The sequence below is a fragment of the Aulonocara sp. 'chitande type north' Nkhata Bay genome, linkage group LG10, assembly GCF_057382095.1.
Source record: "Aulonocara sp. 'chitande type north' Nkhata Bay isolate Kocher_YH1m ecotype deep benthic linkage group LG10, A_spYH_male_GT1.1, whole genome shotgun sequence".
Lineage (NCBI taxonomy): Eukaryota > Metazoa > Chordata > Actinopteri > Cichliformes > Cichlidae > Aulonocara > Aulonocara sp. 'chitande type north' Nkhata Bay.
The window spans coordinates 16,033,909-16,042,431 of NC_141353.1; positions in this window are offsets into that span (position 1 = coordinate 16,033,909).

Here is an 8,523-nt window from a genome sequence, read left to right on the forward strand (position 1 = left end):
TCCCCTCCCACCCTCAACTCTCCGCTGAGATCCTCCTCCACAGGAGAGAGGGAGAGGTGGTGGTGGGGGGGGGGGGGGGGGGGGGGGGGGGGGGGGGAGTGTGTGTTTACTTTCGAGCATCAGACGCGGTTGCTGCCCCTCTCTGGTTAGATAGAGAATTGCTGATGAGCAAGGAGGGATGACAGAAGTGACTCTAGCTGTTTCTGACCTCTGACCTCACAGTGATTATTAATATCATGTTTTCATTATTCCATCGTGGACTCTGAGTGAATTACTGCAAGGCTGCGTTTGTCACGTGGTGGTGCTGATTCTCCACTTTCAAAGTAAAACTAATTAAATGTCCTGCCAGTGGTCTCTGGCCTTCTGCTTACAGAAAATTAGACATTAGGTTTTCAGACAGAGGAGGTTTTTCATAGTGTGCGTTTTCCAAAAAAGAAAAGAGTTACAAAGAAAAAAAATGTTGACTCCTAGATTGTTGTTTCAGCAGTATGTGGAGGCGGGAGGAGGCCCCATTGCTATGCTTGAAACGGGGCCAACCTCACTCCCCCTCCCCAACTAACTGTGCAGGCAAAGGGTGAAAAACCCATTCTGCAACACAGAGCATACCTACTGATTTAATTGCTGTTTGTATAATCTCATTCCTGGTGGTGGGAAACACTTCCATACATTTTATCTTGGTATTCAATGAGAAAATGTGGGCTACAGAGTGAAGCAGCAGTTTCAGGGACCCGAATGAATGAAATGGTCGTTGTTTTTTTTCCAAAAGAAATCCCCTAAAACTCACTGAAAACCATCCCGAACCATCATGCATAAAAACTCCGGTTACATCATAGGGAGGGGGTTGTGAGTGTAGCGCAGCCGGGACGAGATGATTACTTCCAGATACTGTGGCGGGGTCTTTGTCTTAAAAGTGCACACGCACACTCGCAAGTCTGTCTGCCTCTTTCTCTCTCCCTCTCTCGTGCATTCTTTAAAGTTTCAGGAAAGTGCAATGACACATGTAAATCTTTAAAGGGGCCTCATTAAAAAAAAAAAAAAAAAAAAAACTTTCAAGTTTATTACTAGCAAAGAAATGTTATTGTCATAGAGCAGTGGAATGACAAGGCACTTCCTGTCCAAAAGAAAGGTATGATTTAAAGTAACCATACAAAGATTTCCATCAGGCTCTGTGTGTATACGTGTGTGTGCGTAAGCATTTTTTCTTTTTTACTATAGACTGAACTCATGCATGAAGGCATTCTGTGGAGTCTAAGCTGTGGAAAAAGTAGGGAAGAAGTTGGTGTCAGATTGTGGGAGTGGGTGTATGATCATCTCTGGTAATTTTTGGGAGGTCTGAGTCATAACGTGAAAAAGTCTCACATGTTTCGGCGAATAAGAAGCAGCGATTTGATTCACTTAAGCTTGGTTTCTTAGGAAATATCAATCAGCCCTATTGATCTTTTATTTTGTTCCAATTTCACAAATATATAAAGAAACCAACAACAAATGTTTATAGAAAAGTTCATTCTAGTTGCCTATTCTCTACAAACCCCATATCTTGGATATCTAATGCTGTAGTAAATAAATAAATCTGTCATTTGGCCTGCTGGCAAACCCCCAGCCTGCCATCTCAACCATCACACACTTTGACATGCTAAAACTGCACAATGTAGATTTACTCAGAGGAGTTTGTGTAACCGCTAATGAAAAAATGAAACCCTCCCACAACCACTCTGTGGAGTGACCCGAGTAAAGTTAATCTGAGCAGCAGGATGTGGGCACTAAAGTGACCCACATCACAGCTGTTTGGGTTGCTTATCTAGATGGAAAACGTCCATTTAATTCGAATTGAAACCGCAAAACAAGACGCTCGTCTTTGTTGTGCCACCAAGCTTATAATTAAGTGGCTGTGGTGTAATGAAGGCGGGTTGTCCAGACGTCTTTAGGCAGTGTGACATTTGTACAATGCAAACAATTAAATCATGTCCATGTTTATATTGCAATACGACCATAACACAAATCAAGCTCAAGTCCACCGTCTGCACAGACACAGAATTCTGTTGGTCTCGTAAATAACCAGTATATTTAATACTTGTATACAACCCTGAGTCCCAACTTCAGGATGATTTTCAAAACTCACAAAACTGTATTTGAGTCCCAATCAAACATAGAAAACATTAAATGTTTAAACTTAGGAAATGCACCATTTTAAGAAACAATGTTATTTTGAAAAGCATCCACTCTTCTTTTATCAACAGCCTTGGGTCTTCTATGTTGTATTTTAGTCAATGCTAAATGTTTCCAGCTGGTGAAAGATTATGACTGCTTGTATGCCAGTTCAGCACCAGAAATCATCTGGACGGGAGCATATTTTCTAAAACCTGTACATACCTTTCGGCATTGATGATGGCTTTCCAGCAGCTGCCAGTTTCACAGGCATTAATCTGCCTCCATAGGTCACAGATGCAGGAACTGAATACTGATCGCAAGACAGATTGTCTCTCGTCTTAGCCCAGAGAACACTGCGTCCATGTTTGCAAGTGAATTTAAATTTTCGTTTTCAGCTGACCACCGACCAGCTCTCCACCTTAGTCTATTTTAGTTGAGCTTTGACCGAGTTCACATATTTGCATGCTAGAGCTTTTTCCTGCATTTGTGGATGGCATGGTAAACTGTGTTTACACAGCATCCCAACTTTTTTGGACATGGAGCTTGTATGTTTTGGTGATGATATGTAGAATAAATCAAAAGCCAGACAAAGGTGAGCCCAGTATAGGCACTTTGTTTTATTTTAAAGCCAAAGGGGAAAAAAGCACAAACTCAAAGTTCAATCATAGTTTAGACAGCATGATTCAGGTACTATATGAAGATGATAATATGACCAGACACATGCTGAATTTTACCAGTTTGATCTGGATCACCTTTCTGTGCGTGCGTGTGTGTTGCTCCACCACTTGATGCTCATTGATTTCCAAACACTAACATGGATCACAGTTGGTAAATGCACTTGATTTTTATGGTATAGAAAGTACAGGCTTAGTATTTTCAAATCCATCCCTCTGCAGGTTACTGGGTTGTAGCCCATCACTCCCGTCCAAAGGTGTTTCTTCTTCATCTTCTTCTTCTTTAGTGTCTGGCAGTGAAGTCACACTAGAGTCTTCATCTACATTTGGCACACTCCTTAAAAGTTCATCCTGCGCATCCGATTGCGCTGGTTCTCTGTTACGATCAGCGCCATCGTGTCGGATTATGCATGAAGCAGCAGTGTTCAGACCTTTGTGATGTGCAGCTTCAACAGGGTCTGTTCCATTACACCTATGTGAGTCTGTTCTGCTCTCCATTGCTGTATCAGGAACGGGAAATAATGCATCAGACACGCTTGACCGCTACCAATTTCTAATGTTAGTTGATAAGCTATATCAAACCTTTTTTGTGTTGTTTTGTGTAATATTGTGTAGAATTTAACCAACAGACATAAAGATCAGAGATCAGCGATCAAAGAGCAGTTTTTGAATACTTTTCTTTTCTCCCTGGAAGTCGTAATTCTACCACCATCTTTTCTCTTTATCTTCATTTGTTCGTTTTGTATCACTCTCATACTGTCAGTGGAATCATTCACATAAAAACTGAGATGAAAATCCAGTGAAGTTTTACTTGTAAACAGCTTTTACCGATAAAAAGCATTTAGCTTTTTTTCCCTAATGTAAACAAACAACCATGAGAAATAAAAATAATTAACAGGCTTAACAGAATTATGGCAGTGTTGCACATACGAATTTTAATAATTGCATAACTCACGTACCTTTTTGCCTTACACACTGAGGGAGAGCTACAATAACAGTGATCAGGACAAAAGCTGCAGAAGCCACTGTGCACCACCAGGACCTCTGCACACTGTGTTCATCCAAACCTGCAATGCACATTTCTTTTAGAGAACAATTTTTTTTCTTTAATTGAGAAATAATATAAAAGAAAACTCACTTATTGATGCTACAGTGATGTTTACTCTGGTCTGAATGATGTGTCTGCTCTGCAGGCCTGAGAAGCTGCAGGTGTAAGTCCCAGAGTGTTCTTCACTTTGTGGTTTGAAAAGCACAAGAGATCCATCCCCAAGAAGAAGTAGGTCCTGGTCCAGCTCTGCTTCGCCTTCCCACAGGTTAAAGCTGTGTCTGGTTCTGTGGTCATATCTCAAGATAACTATGGGGTCGTTGGATGAGTCAAAGGTCCAGGTGAGGGAAAAATTCTGGAGACTGTGAGGAGCGATGCATGGGATGGACAGAGCGTAACCCTCTTCCTGTGTTATATCCTCTGAAAAATAGTTTGCACACATTTTTTTTTAGCACATTTAAGTCATAAATAATCCTGTTCATGAAATCTGTATTAGTATGGAACCAAACTGCACCTTGGTTTTTCCGAGAGGCAGTCCAAATCTGGGTTTTGTCAGCTGATATGACTGAGCAAAAGTAAGTGTAATTGGAGACATTACCCAGAATCCTTAGCATGCTTTCCACAGTGAACAGACCCTTGTGGTCTGTGGTTTTGGTTGTGGAATTTTCGAGAGCTTCTTGTGCAGAAGGGGGATCTGTGGCCCACGCTACCTGAGGAATGGGGTAGATATTCTGAGAGGAGCAAGTGACCATCTCGTCGGTTATCTCCACGATCACAGACTGGATCAGTGCTGGAAGGAAAGCAGAAAAGATAAAAGTGTGGCTTTAATGGCAGCCTGATTCAGTTTGTGCAACTAGAAAGTTCCATTTTACAGTTCAGTATTGTCAACAGTAAAACTAGTGTTTTTCATGTTCACACTTAGTAATGTGCACTTTCTCCGCACCAGTGCTGGCATTTAGGAGAGATTCTCTTTCAAGCAAATCTTGAAAGTGGTGCTTTTCTGCTGCATTTCAAATCTGTGGTTCACTATTTCTCCTGTGGGCAGTCTATACTTGGTATACTTTGTATAAAGTCAATTTTATGTACAGCCTATGGAGCAGCTAGAATATGCTGTATTTAATGAACATGTTGGTACTCAAGAGATATAATAGCACACAAATTTTACATTATATTTTTGGCATCAGGGTGCTGTGAGGATTTGCTAGAAATGCTGTTAAAATGCAACAATCTTACAAATCTACTCATTGGGTGGAGACTGTTTTTCTTATCCTCATGCCAGAAAAATTCAATATTTCAGTGACAAAAAAAGACAATATGTCACTTCAGAGCACAGGTTTTTGAGCACAGGGTCTACCAGACGGTAAGCCAGTATCTCGATCTCTGAATCCTCCAGTTTGCATGCAGAAATATCCTTGTGCAAGATACTGAACCCCAGCTACCCTGGATGCATCCATCAAAATGTGTGTGAATGTTAGAAAAAGCACTTAGGCATAGATAAAAGTGCTGTGTGTGTGCGTGTGTGTGTGTGATTGGCTGAATTAGTCTTGAGTGCTCAGCTTACTAGAAAGGTGCAACACTGAGAATAGATGTGTTAAAAAATAACAACACATAATGAGTTAAATAAGATCGCATGTGCTGCATATGCTTGAAATTTGGTAACTAATTCTTATGTATTTTTATACAGGTTAAAATTAAAACGTAAAAACATTCATACAATATGTGTATTGTGTAAAAACACCTTTTCTAACTATTTTCTGAAATGATTAGTGAAATGATCACTATGACAACAGCTGAAGCGCAAGATATCAGCTTCTAACAGTTTAGGTGTTTGCTTTCTGAATGCTTTTCCATTAGGACATGTAAAAGCCAGTCTGCTGGACTGTAGTGGAAAAAAGTAGAACAAATGTTCCACCTTGTTGTCAGGAGCCTGAGGGCAATTCATGAATGGATGCACTCATTGCCACTTTACTGCTCAAAGCTTTATTAGTAAAAAAAAAAAAAAAAAAGCCACACACACAAAAAAATCATAAACAGTTGGGTTAAATGTCTGATATTCTGTATTATAAATGTTACAAATGCATCATACTGGACTGACCTTTCACCTCCAGGTTGACAAACAACTCCTGGTTGCCCTTTCGTGTGCTCGTGTAGCATTTGTATCTGCCTTTGTCTTGAACTTTGACCCTTCTGAGGAGCAGAGAGGCATTGCCGTGAGGGATGTGGGAGTTGAACAAGGCTGTCCTTCCACTGAAGTGCTTGTTCTGGAGTCCAAACTGGTCCTTGTTGTAGTAGTAACTGTGGACAGGGATTTGCTGCTTGTACCAGTGGATGACCACTGTGCCTGTGGGTCTGAAGCTACAGGGCAGGATGCAGTCATCGTGGAAGATGCAAGTGACATTGGCATCTGGTAGTAAGACTGTAAAAAAGCAAAGTTATTGTCACGAATGAATCAGCAATTAACACTAAACTTTATTTATAAATAATGGCCCACTGGATTAAACTTAGTTTTCTGTTCTTGATTCTCACTGATCTCCCCATCACATTTGTATTGCTTTGTTTGGATGAATCATTTGATGATGGACGTTAAAAAATGATTGTATGTCACAATTAGAAATCCTTCACTTTTACACCCATTGACTGATGCGATTCTATTTTTCACAACATGAATCTGGGTTAATAAAATCCAATTTTCTATCAGAACAACTGAAACGATTTCTAACCTTATCTCTTTTATTACTGATAACATGTAAGCTGTGTGTTTGACTGGAATCAAGATTTTTTTGCTAACATTTTCACATCCCCTCTGCCTAATGAGTAACCCTGAGATGTGTGCAGCTGTCACAGTAACACTTTCAGGGTATCAGGGACGCACACAGCTGTGTTTACAGCTGCTGTGGAAACTTAAAGGCAAAAATGATGCTATCTGCAAAAGCTGCCCATTGTTCAAAGCACTGTTGCTGCACAAACACAACACCAGTGACACATGACGTAGTGGTATAATTTTAACAAGTCGGCCACTACAGTGCATTGCTTATTTCCTTCGCACTGATTGCCAACACACTGCAGAGTCACCTTTAAATTACATTAACCTCACGTTAAATTCACACACTGCTCTTCCTGTGGCTTTGACTTTCTTATTTTTCAATTATTAGAATAAATTACACATAAGCATATGTTGTATAAAGAGACGTCAAATATCACAGTACCTTTTGAGTTTGTCGATGGCAGCTTATCCAAAAACATGATCAGCATAAACACAAGTCCACTCGTGTCCGCCATGTCAGATGACCTGCGTCAGGATGGTGAACCTGTAACACTATTTGACTTGCGTGCGCATGAAAGCACATTGGTGTGCGGTGAGCTGTTTCTGTGTGACTCCACTTTACATCCTTCCTGACCTGACACAAATGAAACTCTGATTAGTTAACCGTGCAGGTAAAAGTTTAACCAGCCTCCCCGTGAATGCTCCACAACACAACACCTTAATCTGAACACCTCACATCAAACAGCTCTCTCTCTTTCCATCCTAACAAATAACTCCATGTAGTCTAAACACACACACACACACACACACACACACACAAATACATATATCAACATGATTTTATGTAAGGATGTGTAGGTATAAAGGTAAAAAGGAAGGGGAAACATGTTTTGTGTGTGATGGAGTGTGAATAAATTGAGACAACACTTTTTTAACCTTAAAGCATGGCTGTCTTTTTCTTCAAACATAATGAGAATCATGAAATCACACATAATAATTATACTGTCAGCATGTTTTTCCACATACTTTTGTCAAGCAACTCAGCCGTGTCGCATGCAGAAGGTTTTTATGCACCTTATCCCAAACAGGATAAGTCTAAGGTTCAAAGTATATTAATGTTATTTTGTTGCTTTTCCATAAATGCAAAATATCCAACATAAACAGCTGCAGATAGCTCACTTGCTGGCTTTTCTCATATTTTGGAAGATGATGACCTCTAGAGGGCACAGGCGAGATGTTTCTGCCCAGCTGTCTAACAGCTGTGGGATCACATGTGAGTGAACCGAGCTGCACGTGCATGATTCTTTAAGATGTCATTGCTCATGTCTGCCCTAAATCAACTTTAATCCCAGATTAACGGAAGCATGCTACTAGGGCCATGCTGTCCATGTTTTGATTATATTATTAATTTTGTCTTAGTTTCTACTTCTCAATCCCAGGCCTTAATTTCTTGATTAAAAGCACCTTCAGCAAATTTAATCTCATGTGGAGACACAAATACATATTTGAAACAGCAAAAATGTTGCCAATTGTTTTCAATTTATAAAACAGGGATGTCAAACTCATTTTACTGTGTGTGGGCCAAATACTGCCCACTTTGACCTTAGGTGGGCTGGACCAATGAACGGACATGATAAATATTCAATGTTCAGTCTGGTTGTTCAAAATACAAAGTTTCAATGTACAGTCTTGAGAGTGGTAAGGACTGAAATGCTAGTGATGTAGCTGAGTCTCAAAATCACAGGCTGAGGAAAAGTCGTCATATTTTGCAGGTTGAGGACCTAAACACAGACTCCACAGACTCCAATGTGCAGAAATAAAATATAGCAAAGCTTTATTGCAGGATGAAGAGGTATCCAAAAATACAACAAGTAAACAACAAAGTGGCATGG